Source organism: Melopsittacus undulatus, chromosome 9 (genome assembly GCF_012275295.1).
Source record: "Melopsittacus undulatus isolate bMelUnd1 chromosome 9, bMelUnd1.mat.Z, whole genome shotgun sequence".
Taxonomy (NCBI): Eukaryota; Metazoa; Chordata; class Aves; order Psittaciformes; family Psittaculidae; genus Melopsittacus; species Melopsittacus undulatus.
Window position 1 is genome coordinate 40,484,056 of NC_047535.1, and position 13,417 is coordinate 40,497,472.

The following is a 13,417-nucleotide window of genomic DNA, read 5'->3' on the forward strand; positions in this document are numbered from 1 at the left end:
GAGATTGGGATGGGGATAGACAGCCAAGACTACCTGTGTGTTGGCCAATATGGGAGGGTCATGGAGGATTGACTCCTGCCTTGGAATGGAGGCGTAAGCTCACTATGGATTGATGGGTACATGGTACTTTGGATAAGCTTTTCACATAGCCCCCTCTGTGCCTGGATCTCGCTGCAGGATGATGCCTGATGGCTTGGCTCCCTTCGCTCAGCCCTGGTGTGTCTCAGAGATAATGTCCAACAGGAGATCCAATTAGAAGCTTGACTGGCTAACCAGAAACAGCAACTGAAGGTAGAAGCTGGTGTGCCTGCTGTGGATAAAATAGAAAGCTCTACCTGCAGATCCATCTGAAGACTGCTATTGGAAATTACTGTGTCTTGCTTCTTTATTGCTATGGAATAGTCTGCTGTTTCCAGGCCTTGCATGCAACAACTCATTCACAGGAGTCCACTCTTTGTTTTCCCTCTTGCTGCTGACAAACACAGTAGATCTCCCTCTAAGAGCAGTTTGTGTTGGAGCTGGTTATTATTGCGGCAAACAAGGAATTCAGGTATAATCCCATTGGCCTCTGCAGGAAGAACCTGGACCTCAATGTTCTGCCTTCCTGGAACACTTGGAATCTCCACTTCTTTGTGCATCAGGTAGTCGTGAGTCTCGGCTGTCTGAATGACCGCAGGCACAGTCAAAGATGACTTTAAAGGCTGGATAATGTGTTTCATATTGCATAATCCTGCAGTAGCCTAGAGGTTTAGAGTTGTTTTGTACTGGGTTTGATGTAGGGCTTATTTGAGGCTTTCTGGAGAGATGTTGCTTTCTTAACTAACACCACAGCAGTGAACGAGCTGCCCTGCAGAGGACCCGTTTGCTTGAGGCTCTCTGCATACAAACCAGTACTCTGGGGGGGGGGGGGGGGTGTCTGTGTTTAGACATGCACAGGGGTGGAGAAACACTGCCCTATGGATGGGAACGCACCCCTGCACATACATGCAGGTACTCTATGAAACTGCCACCTGAGGAAAGATCTGTATCTTCTCAGGTTTATGTATATGGGCAAACACATGCTTGTGCATGCAGAGGGAGAACTGCCTGTCCGCAGACACAAAGGCATGTGTCTATACAGAGATGGGCAGGAGCAAAATCATAAATGCATTTCACTTAAGAGGCATCTTTTTATAAGGTTTACTCATGTAATGGTGCATTTGTCATTGCCTGCAGGCTGATTCTACTCAGACCCCTCGCAAGGGAGTTTCACCTTAGCCTGTGTGAACCCATGAACGAAGGGTGCAATCTAGAGAGAAAAACATAATGTAAGAGAAATGTAGAAGTCCATTTTGAGCTATTCGCTCCTCCCGTTCCACCCTAACCCTCCTAGTCAACTCATTAAAGGTGCTCCTGCTGTTTTTACTCCTCCAACATCATTCCTGATAAACTTTAATAAGTAATCAGGTGTGATCAATGCCAGCTACTTACTCCTGCTCCTCTTCTTACTGTTCTGGTGCAGAGTGGTTCTGTATAAACAGCCTCCTGGGGCTCCTGCATTGATTTGTTCTCAGCTGATCTGAAGCTCCAGCCATTTGCCTTCTTTCATTGTCCCTGGGAGAACCTGTTCTAGAAAAAGGAGGATGCTGTGAAGGCAACTGCTGGTGTGGGATCTGGATCTGAAGCCTGAGACAGCCTCCGTGGGGATACGGTGTAGGGTAGACATGGCTCAGGTTCAAGTGGGGAGATTCAAAGGGGGCACTTACATGTTCTCTTTTTTTGCATCTATTTTAATGCATTTATTTCTATTGCAACTGGTATCCATTACTTTAAAACTACTGAGGAGCAGTGAGGGATGTTGTGGATCATGGTGAGGCACTGACACAGGCTGCCCAGAGAAGCTGTGGCTGCCCTATCCCTGGCTGCAAACACAGATGCAAATAGGACGCAATAGTGCGCCAGTCTCTCAAACAGGAAGAAATTAGCCCAGCTGCAGCATCCTTGTTCATTCCCCATTTAGGGAAATGAAACTCAGGGTCTGTAGACCCATGCTCGTAGTTCCAGTGGTGACCCACTCTTCCTTCTAGCTGAGACAGATGATGCAGTGGAAAAGCACCAGAACTCTGGCAACTCTGACAACAGCGACAACTCCCCCTGCCAATTCACAGTGTTTTTGTTTGAAGCCTTGGAATCAGGACTCTGTAAGATACATAGGATATGGAAACTTAGCAGAAGGTTAAAGCACCAAGTATCAGAATACCTGTGTTTCCAGCACATCTGTGCTTCCAGCACATCTGTGTTTTCAGCACATCTGAGTGTTCAGCTTGGATTAAGTGCTGTGGCACCCTTTGATACAGGAGTCACCTTACAGCCTGCCTGGAGCTGTCACAAACAGTCTGCTTCTCTTTGCTCCCTTTCCCCTTGTGTCCACAGCCCATTGCAGCAGTGATGCTGAGGATGAGGACAGGGAAACCCCCCGACCCCAGTGTGCAGCCTCCCTGCATCTGGGAGAATAAAATCTGCTTCTCCCCTCAAGCAATTATAAGTGATAACTATTTTGCTATTCAATGACTGTGATTTCAACACTCGAGGGGTTAATGCAGCAGGGAGGCAGCTGATGCTTTCATGCCGGTATGCTGTATCAAACAGCACCGTTTCCAGGAAGATGAATATCCGTAACCAAGTAGCACAGCAGAGCCCAAAGCCTGTTCAAAAGAATTCCTTTTGATGATCTGGTTTTATTACTTTCAATGAACTGGAGTCTCCAAGGTACCGGTGAATAAGGGATGCTGTAAAGCGGCATCTTGTATACATGTTTCAAGCTGCGTCTGCTGGTGCTAAAAAGGATGAAAGAGAAACTGCTTAGCAATGACCCTAGGGCCTAAACCCAGCTCAAGCTTCCACAGGGCTTTTGCTGAGACAAAAAGAAGATCTTAACCATTTGCACTGGGACATGACAACTGGGACGTAGCCTACATCATTCACGTTCCCACTGGGAAATCGAATCCATTTCCAGGATGGAGCATGTGGCATGTGTTATAGGTTTCATAAAAGCTCTTCTGCAACTGGAGAAGAAAAGAAGAGAAATGTCAGCTCAGGAAGAGGTAGATGTGAATTATGGGGCTCTGTGCTAGCCGGAGAATACTTGTGATTTAATAATGCACTGGGTGAGACACTATACTGGTCAGAAACCCTCTGCAGAAATATAGTGCTTAAATTCACCATTCCTGTGTTGTCTCTACACGAGATGGGGATTTGAGTGTAAAAGCCAGCTTGGAGACCCACCTGGGAATGTGGTTCAACGTAACCCCCACCAGACACGCAAAGGGAGGCAAAAAAGAGGGAAACCTGATCAAAATCAGCAAAAGGAGCACCCAGTCCTGCTTTGTTCTTCAGGCATCATCTTGCCATTAGTGTAACAGCATGAAAGAGAAGCTTCCTGGCTGCAGGCTGGAGCTCATGTTCTGAATGGATAGGGACTGCACTGTACAGAAGCCCAGGCTGTTTGACCCTCCTGTTATCATTAAAGGACATCAGCTCCTGCCCTTTCTCCCTGTGCTCTGCATACACCATTATACCAATATTAGCCTGTGCACTGCCTCTCAGTGCCTTCGCTTTGGAATTCAAATCATGTGTATGTTTTATAAAAGGCTCTCTAGTGTGAGCCTCAGAAATACATATGCACTCTCCAACTGTGTGGGTTTTCTCTTTCCTGCCTAGTGCACAGATTACTCATTGTAACATGATAAATGAATGGGGCTCTGCAACCCTCTTTATAGTTTACAGTTTTTATAGTGCTTTGCCACCATATGTTATAAACTCGTGAAGCAGTTGTAGTGTGTAACAGGTTTTTCTGTTTGTTTAGTTATTTGCTAGGTCTTACAGCTGTATATACATGTATGGATGCGTGTCAATACAGAAGGGTGTTTGGTGGACTGAAGCCTAAGAGAAGATCAGCAGCATCTGGAGAGCACTTGAGGGGCAGAAAACAAGGATAGAAATATTGCCTTGGTATCTGGTGAGAAGTGAGGAGATTGAATAGAAAGCCTCTTCACAGGGAAAATTCACTTTTCCTGGTCGGTAGCATTTTGGGGCAATCTCTGCTCAAATCAACTCTATTGTAGAGCGAAGGAAATGCAGGATGTAAAACTGCATTGTGAAAAGCCTGGGGAATCTGCCTGTGATCCTGTAGTGCCCAGAGGGAGAAGCTGTGAGCCAAGGAATGAGGAAAACCAGCTTTTAACAAACTGGGATTTAATTAATGCTGCTCCATCCCTGGCAGTGCTCAAGGCCAGGTTGGACACAGGGGCTTGGAGCAAGCTGCTCCAGTGGAAGGGGTCCCTGCCTATGGTAGGGGGTTGGAGCTGGATGGGCCTCCTCTTGTGACTTCCCTGCAAGTACACTTAGGTTAAGTCTATCTTTGCTTCATCAGTTATGAATAGGGAATTCTATTCACTGAGTATCAGACAGGTTGATTTAATTCCCCCACGTTTCCTGGTGGGAAATCAAGCTGGTGTTTTAGTGGAAATCCCCAGACATTAAGCCTCCTTGCAGTCAAGGCCTGACAGAATACATATAGCTGCCTGATCTGTGTAAGCATGCATACTTTCCATATATACAAACACGGCTCCATGCATAGGTGTATGTATATATGTGTAAGCATGTGTATTTATTCTGTGCCTGGCCAGTTTCAGCATCTTAGCAATTCCACTCGCATTCCCACGTGTCTCCCTGTTTAACACAGTTGGACAGGACGTGTTTACACTTCATTTAAGAAACGCTGTAAAAACAAGAGGATCTTAATCATCACTAACCGTGGTAGCTGCAAATTAAATATCTGGGCTCTTGGAAGCTCATTCATCATAAATATCCGACGTGTCTGAGAGGGAGACTTAAGGAATCAGTGCTAGTTCTAGCTGATGGGGATCCTTAGGAGGACGTATATAGCATAGGTAAAATAGAGTAACATCTGTAATGATGGATCTGGTACTTCTAATAAGACTAGTTCCTAGTTTTTGTATGTCTTATTTTACCTATATCATGTATGTTTCCCATTTAGGAAAGAGCTTTGAGACAGGAGCCACTCTTTAAAGTTAAACTGAGGAAGGCAGGAGGGAATCCACATTAAGGGGTCAAACAGGATGGAGGTTAGATGCTGTCATAAAACAACAACAAGAATTCGCAGTATCCTTTCTCTGGCCACAGCAGATCAACCATGGGACCCTTTTGTGTGGTAGCAGTTGCAACATAGCTGATGATTCAGAGAAAGAAGACTAGCTTAATTAGTAGCTTCATTAAGCCAGTTTTCTGATGGCTCAGACTGAAGGGAAACTCTTTCTTTGCTCTCCTACAAGGGTAAATTATGATGAGTGTTTTCCCACCAGGCTGTTTTATTTACCTCCTGAATTTATGTTTGTGTCTATATTCTGGAAGAAAGCTAAGCCTAAACTCTGCATCCAACCCTACTGAATTTTGGCAGATGGAAGATGGATATACCCTGTCTTGCAGCACAAACTTGGCTTCGCCATTGTGCTCACAGGCTAAACACACCTCTCCACAGAGCTAATAAGAACCATACTTCATCTGAAGAGTATGATTTCCAGCCCTTGATTTTACATCAGACATGCCAGGTACTCAGCCCCTCCTGGAAGTCAGACCACTTCATTAAGCTCCTCAGCAAGGCTTTAGAGGGCTTGCTTCAGCTTTCTGCTTTTGAAATGAAGAAATGCAGATTTGCTTAATTGCCTGCATAAGGATTTAATTGAGGAAAAAAAAACCCAACCCCATGTTCACAGTAAGCTGCAGACAGACAAGCTGTGGATATTAACTTCATCAAGGCAATGCAGGCCAGTAACACCTTACTCACTGCAGATGCTCCTCAAAGCGTGCATAAACAACACTCAACACGCAGCGAAGCTGCATCTCCAGAAGGGCTGAGGTTTATGTGCTGTGCTGCAGTGTGGGGTTAGGAAAAGCAACAGTTGGGAGTTTCCAGAAGGAAACACAGCAATCTGGAGGAGCAACCTCTCTTTATATTATGCAAATGCTTTGCAAGTTTCTGTTGGGGGGGGTTACTTTGGTAGGCAGTTGGAGAGGATATGGAGGGACTGTCGCGCCTAAAACTAACATGACAGTGCATCGGCTCGCACTTCACCCCAAATAAAACCAGATTACTGATTTGCTCTATAAAAAGGTCACTGTCTCCCAGATATTTTTGCTCAAGAGATGTTACCCACCAGCATCAATACGGTCTGTATGAGGGGAAGCTGCTCTTGAGGGCCTGGGTGAGTGTGTGAGTGCTGGAAGAGGGGAGAGAGGAAGGAATACCTCCTAAAGAAGCTTAGAGAAAAAGGAGATAAAAGAATAAACCAACTGTCTCATCCATTTCTCTGTGAATCGAGAAAGATTAAACAATTCATTGAATCATTGCCAATCCAACGAGGCATTTACCAGCACAGCCTAAGGAGATCCTTAGAATAACAGTGGAGACTCCTCAGCTCTGACGAGACTTGAAAGGGGTCAGGAAAAGTGGTCTTGCCTTCAAGACCTGAGAAGTGGTGATGGGCACACCTTGTCCCTCCTCTCCAGTGAGTGTTTGCAGTGCTGCAGGATTTCACAACTGCTTGGGATGTAATTGGATGGAGAGATCTGGGGGGGACGCGATTGTTCTGTGATGGATGAGATAATGGTTGAGGTGTTGGTCTGTACCGCGGTGCTGCAGAGGCTGCTCTGGAACCAGCCCCGCTGGTGGTTTTGTTGGGTGTCTGAGCTGTGCAAAGGAATTCAACCAGACACAATCTCTTGATGCAGGTGTCTCCAGTCTTGGTTACACGCAGGCTTCTTGGGGCCGTCTCAGCACCCTGCTTGGCTCTGTCTGCATTTATTCACTGAACAGAAACAGGATTTAGCCTGCACCCATCTGCTCCAAAGGCATTCACACCCCTGTCTCTAGACAGCCCTCCTAAAGACATCACCTGAGTGCTCCTCCTCTTTTCTTTGTTCCTCATTGTCCTTCAGCCACATCAGGATTTCAAAGTGAAGTCTTGGAAGCAGGAACAAACTAGAAATGGACATAACATGCAGTATTTGCAGATCTTAGGTCTAGATGCACCCATTTTAATGAATCCAGCCTAAGGTCCTGTTTGAGCCAGAGTATTTCATTCAGTAATTCCTGAAGAATTCCTTTGATTGCTTTGATGTTATTTGACTTCCCCTTTGGCAAGTCGTGCTCTCCTGTGAGATTCAATCTCACAATTACCTGAACTCCCCCTGTTAAGTGTGGAATAGTCCTAACTCCCATGGAGTCTGTTGAAATCAGCTCCAGGCAAGATCAAGCCACGAGTCTAATCTCCCTCCTCCCCTCCTGCTCCCTTGCACATCCAGTTCTGTTGCTTGTTAAATCATGTAGTCCTGCCTTTCAGAGTCACCAGGTACCACATTAGTACTGCTGTGTCCCCCCCTTCCAACACCTCCAAGGTGAGCCTGTGTTCATATGGCAGATCCTGTATCACGCAATGCCTGATGCTAAGAACACTGATGCCATCATCGGATGAAACGAAGCTGATATTGGTAGTACATGCAAATCCAGCCAGGAGCCCACATCCCAAACTGCCATGTAAATCCACACTCTGACATCCGCAGGCACATGCCCTTGGTTCAGGATCTTACATATGTCAGAGAAGGCGATTGCCAGGCACTGACTTCTGGCCCTGATTTACAAGGGAAATCTGCACTGCAGTGGCATAACCTTTTCCTCGCCTTTGCTCTGAGCAGAGAAATGGATTGGTTTTAGACAACTTGGAGCATGTTTCCAGGGTTGCAAGTGATAAACCCAGACACAACTGGCCATCAGCAGAACCACAGTTCCTGCCTGTGCACCTGCTCTTAAACCCTCCCCAGTGGAAAGAGAAAATTGTGTTGCTTCAGCTCTCGGGCTTGTGTAGTCAATGGAAAGAATCAGGTTGGGCTGATGTGAGACTAGAGAGATCTTGGCTTCCCATCAAGGCTGCTCAAGTGATTCAATGTATGGCTATGGGCACTTGCAGCTCGATAATCGATCTGCTACAGAATACATGGCCTTCAAATCTGGCAGGGCATAGCCATGAGGCAGGTTTATTGTGCTGTTCCCACCTGCTGCAAAGGGACATGGTCCAGGTCTGGCCACATCCATCCCTGTGTCCCTGTGCCTATCTGAAGGTCTGTCAAGCTTCCTGCCTCCTCCTCTGTGCCACATCAGAGTAGCTTCTATCACAGTAAGGATGAGGAAGGCAAACAGCCTCATGCTGCACCAGGCAGCATCAGTGGCACTCAGACCTTCTTCTTGCCCCTGGGGAGATCTGTGCTATTTATCTCATTCTGAATCTCTATCTTAATATCTGCAGCTTCTTGTTTCAAATGATGAGTGATCTGATGACTGGCATTAACAGTAATTAACAGAAACTGCAGAGTTAGAAGCACTGACTGTATATGCACTATCTGAACCAGGCCAGTCAGTAGACTCCAGAGAGATTTATTCTGCATCACTCCCAGCCCTAGAAGAATGATGCTAAACTCTATCCTTGCTTTATGAAGCCTCTTATGGCACCCCACTGCTAGATTCAACAAACCATTTTGCATATATTTACTGTCTTCCTAGCCCATAAAAGCTTGCTTTCCTTTATTAACTACAGTTTACTGCCACTCTCAGCAGAAGCAAATACTAATGGAAATGAAACTGGACTCATTTTGAAGACCCCGGTATGCTTCCAGATGTTGTTCACATTGGCAATGTCTTGTCAGACTGTAATTGCATGTATTGTGATTACAAAATGGTTAATAAAAAGCGTCCTCCTGATGCTATCACTTCCTCCACCCTGTATAACCATTTTAATGCATGAATCCTTTGGAGGCTCCTATTGTTTCTATATCCCTGACTCCCATAAAGCCTTAGTGCCAGCAAGTGCTGAGCACCCAACACTTACTACACACCATGTGTGTGGTCATCACTCCGGTGATGAGTTCTGACAGCATAATCCTGATAAAGTTCATTCCTGACAGCAATATAGATATGGGTTTAGGGGAAAAAAAATCACACACTGGTAGCAGTGACAGGGTAACCTTTATCAGGGCACAGTCCTCCTAATTGCTGCAGAATTCCTGCTTTAGAGAGGTTCATTGGGCTCACAGTTGGCTCTGCCTCCACTTGCTTTCCTTCCAGTTTAACTTTGACACTGTAATTAATTTGCCCTCCTTGCCTTCCCCTTGAGGCCATTGCCTCTATCAGTCCTCAGAGCATCCCTCAGCTCTATTTCAGGAGCAGCTCATAGGCTACACAAACCTGTCTAGTGCTGGATCCCAAAATCTGGGCCATTCTCTTCTCCTTCTGTGCTCCTGGCCTCCAGAAACAAAATGGGTTTTATGATTTAGTGTCTGATTTCTATGCCGAGGATAGAATGATGCAATCACTCCCATTTGTTTCTCGTGGTAGCACCATTTGTACAAACGCATCCCTGATGATTCATAGGCGATCGGAGTTGGTAGGTACCAGGATGTATGCACTGAATGGCTTTTTAGTAATGTATTCACGAGAAATTAAGCTGAAACTTAGCAGCTCATTTTCCAGATGCCACTGATGCAACTGTCAGACAGGAACAACTCCCAGTGCCTGCTTGCCTGAGCCAGAATGGAACTGGAGATTTGCAAGTCAAAAGCTTTGGCGCACATTTTCCATCACCAGTAGTGATTTCTTTTGGCATTCAGCTTTACACAAAACCACTGAGAATCTGCTCTCTTTAAATTGGGTCAGTTTAACTTTGCTCAGCTTGGACACCCATAGGGCAGAGGCACTGAAAGCCACCAGCAGGTTGAGAAAATACCAGGTTTCGTTTCCAGCTGTGAAACACTGAAGCTTCCAGACCTCCTGCTTCTGTGTGTACGGTGACACTTCCTGGTCCTAATGGAAAACTTGCCATCCTGAGCACCTTACAGGCATGCAGTGAGAAGAACAGCCTACACCTTGACTAACACACAACCCACAGCAGACTCACACAGCATCAGGTGAAGCCACAGAGAGACAAAAGGTAAAGACCTCTAAACCAGCCTTTTGCCCCACCACCAACTCCCATTGCCCAAACATAAATCCCACTGAAAGTCAATGGCATTCAAACCATCTTGAAAGCTCAGAGCATTTACTCAAGATCACTCAGGACATGCAAAGCAGGGGTAGGAGCCATGTCCAGCACTTGGAAGTCCTTGGCCAAAACCTAAACCACACTCTTCTTGCTCCAGACCTGTCCCCATCCACACAAACTCATAATGACAAGGACTTGGAGAACGTGCTCAGGCATCATACATACTTTTTTCTGTGTGCAGAGGGGATAATGTTAATTACTCTCTATTCTGGAAAGCAATAAATAAATAAGTAGATGGAGATCCAGAGGAAAAGAAATAATCCATAAATTAGAAGCTGATGATTTACGAGACGCCACCTGAGGAAAATTCTCCATCTCCTTTACGCTTAGCTATTTCAGTGCTGCTTTCTGAGGCTGAGAGAAGGGCTCCTATTATGCAGATGAGGCTGGGATAATGATTTTGTGCTGCCTGGATTACAGAAGTGTATTTTGGATGCGGGTGTATTTAAAGCATCTTAGCAGGGCTCTGAGTTCCCTGCATAATTTGATGAGCAGTAAGTAAGACACAGGTATGCCATGCAAGCAGCAAGATGTTAAAAGGTTAGAGAACTGTATTACATCCAGTCATGTGAGAGAGCAAATTAACAGTGCTGTTCTTCCAAAGAGACATAGGCTGTAGAGGGAAGATCATCCGACTGGGGAAGAGAAAGCTCCTTAAGGGGAGACCTGAGAGCAGCTCCAGTGCCTAAAGGGGCTGCAGAAAACCTGGAGAGGGGCTTGGGACAAGGGCCTGTAGGGACAGGCCAAGGGGAATGGCTTTAACCTGCCAGAGGGGAGACTGAGATGAGCTCTTAGGCAGAAGCTCTTCCCTGGGAGGGTGCTGAGGCGCTGGCACAGGGTGCCCAGAGAAGCTGTGGCTGCCCCATCCCTGGCAGTGCTCAAGGCCAGGTTGGACACAGGGGCTTGGAGCAGCTGCTCCAGTGGAAGGAGTCCCTGCCTGTGGCAGGGGTTGGAGCTGGAGGAGCTTTAAGGTCCCTTCCAACCCAAATCAGGCTGGGATGCTGTGATGTTGATCTGACTGGGAGAGTTAAAAGAGACTTCCCAGCCCTCCCTGTTGAGCTGCAGGGACTCAGTTGTTCTTTCGGCTGAGTTTGAGTTTACAATTTTAATCCTTTTTTATGTATTTATATGAATACATGGCAAAATACCCCCACATTTATTCATGCAATGGCGTTTCCTGTGCTTGTTTGAGACATCAGTAAGAGAACCTTGGCCCCAAAATCAGTCCCTTTGGAATATTTCCCCATTAGTTCTCTCTGATAGCAGAATGGGAAGCATGACTCTCCAGCATACAATTCCCACTGACATCCAATCAAAACATCTGACCTAACATTTTACTACTGACACTCAAATTACAGGGCATCTTCTGAACAGCTAACCATTCCCTTTTCCCCTTTTCTCCCTTTCTCTAACTCTTTTCCTCTTTCTTCCCTGTCCCCTTTCTTCCTTTAATGCAATGTGTGATTGTTCCTTGTCAGACTGGAGCACGTTCCCATCCCGCTAAGTGTCAGCGTGCAGCAAATTGTGCTTTCCCTGAGCTATGGCTGATGGAATGAATGGCAGCCCGGAGATAGTCCTGTCCTTCACAATGCAGAAGGGCCCAGAGTTCCCACAATTGCTTTTCCTTCTGAGCGCATTATGGTAGCAGGTCAAGGGAGCCAGAGAGTTGGAGGGGAGAGAGCAGAGAATTAAAACTATAGTCTGGAAAACTTGGCAATATCCTGATTAGAATCAGATGGAATCAAAACAGAAAGGGCATGAAAAAAAATCATCCAGAAGAAACCCCTCTTTGTGTCAGCTAAATCTCATGTGCTTCTGCAAGGCTGTGGTTTAAGGCTTTAAGCTGCAGATGAAGCCACAGCTTCATCTCCTCCTACTGTGACGGGCAGAAAGGTGATGTTCAGTGGCAGCTCTTGCATCCTTAGTGCTTGTCATCGGATTTCTCTCCGCTCATATCCTCTCATACATATCCTGCATCTTATTATACATACCCTACATCATATCCTACATGCATTCTGTGCAGAGGGCTCCTCCTTAAAGGTTTGTCTTGGCTCCTGATGGTTCGGGAGTTCAAAGGCAGTGAGCTCTGCCCCAGCTCTTTCTCCGTTGGGAACCTGAAGATAAACCTTGTTAAACAACTTGATCTTGCTGCTGATGTAGTTTTAATGTCACATTTCCTAGGTAACGGGACCTAAACTGTCTTTCAGCATCATCTGCTGCAGAGATCCATGCCATGACCACTGTGGACACCTAGGTCCTAGGTATGGACACCTCGTATCCACACACACAGGATCTTAAACCACAACAGAGAGAGAGGCAAGTGGCTTTTTGTATGGGCCTCCCATCAGCTGCCCCAATGAATGTGAAAAGCCCATGAGACTGCATGAGGAACTGCCAGGGCAATGCCTGCCTCAACTTCCCTGTTCCCAAGTAAGGATGGGACAGAGCTGCATATCATTGTCCCATGACATACAGTGACATTACGTACACTGCCTCTACTCTTCTCTCACTTCAGTGTTTTTGTCTCTCTAGGCTGTGGGATCTTTGGAGCACAGATGTCTCTGTACCAGACCTACTGCACTTGGATCCCTATAGAATAACGCTAATATCAGGGTTTGTCTGTGCTCAGTGGCTGCTCCCTGGTGCTCCCAGTACCACAGCCATGGCCCTGGGCTCTGCACCCAGCCCTGAGTGTTGCACAAAGGTGGCAAGGGCACTGCTACAACACCAAAGAGCACAACCTGAGAGCATCTCTGGACATGGCTCCAGGGAGAACCTGCCTGCGATTAAACACTGCCGAAGACACGACAAGGCTTTCCTGAAAAGCTCTACAGCAATAAGCACTTTCCTGCCCTCCTGCCACCTCAAACAGTAACAGCAGCTGTTACCAAGCCAACAGGAAAGCAGACAAAGCTCTTGCACCAGGGCTGGGAGATGCACCTTAATGGTACTCACTTGCTGCAGTTTGGAAGCGCTGGCAGAGCAATCATGAAGCAGTTAAGCATCCTGGATGTGGAAACTCTGGATGCTCACGTAGGGGTGAGATTCCCTGCTTTTTCCACCAGAGGCTTTATGCGGACAGCCTAGAGATAATAACAACATGAGAACCAGGGGGACTTTCCTCGGTCCCATTTCACTTCATCTCCGTTGCCATGGGCTCTGAGCAAACAGACGGTTTCTCCTGACTGCCTGGGCTGGTGGCATATGGCTTTCTAAACGTGTTTACTTGAAAGGTTCGAGTTTGTATCCAGCTCCTAACTTCCAGCAGG

At 46.4% G+C, this 13,417-nt stretch overlaps 1 long non-coding RNA gene across 1 annotated transcript; it reads right to left on the bottom strand.

Moving 5' to 3' along the window:
• Nucleotides 1-2,688: 2,688 nt before the first annotated feature.
• LOC115945338 (uncharacterized) lies at nucleotides 2,689-13,215 on the bottom strand. The gene is made up of 4 exons (XR_004079695.2): nucleotides 13,104-13,215; nucleotides 12,140-12,262; nucleotides 2,918-3,044; nucleotides 2,689-2,816 (listed from the first exon to the last, which is right to left on the bottom strand). It is a non-coding gene; the product is annotated as an uncharacterized lncRNA (long non-coding RNA).
• Nucleotides 13,216-13,417: the final 202 nt, after the last annotated feature.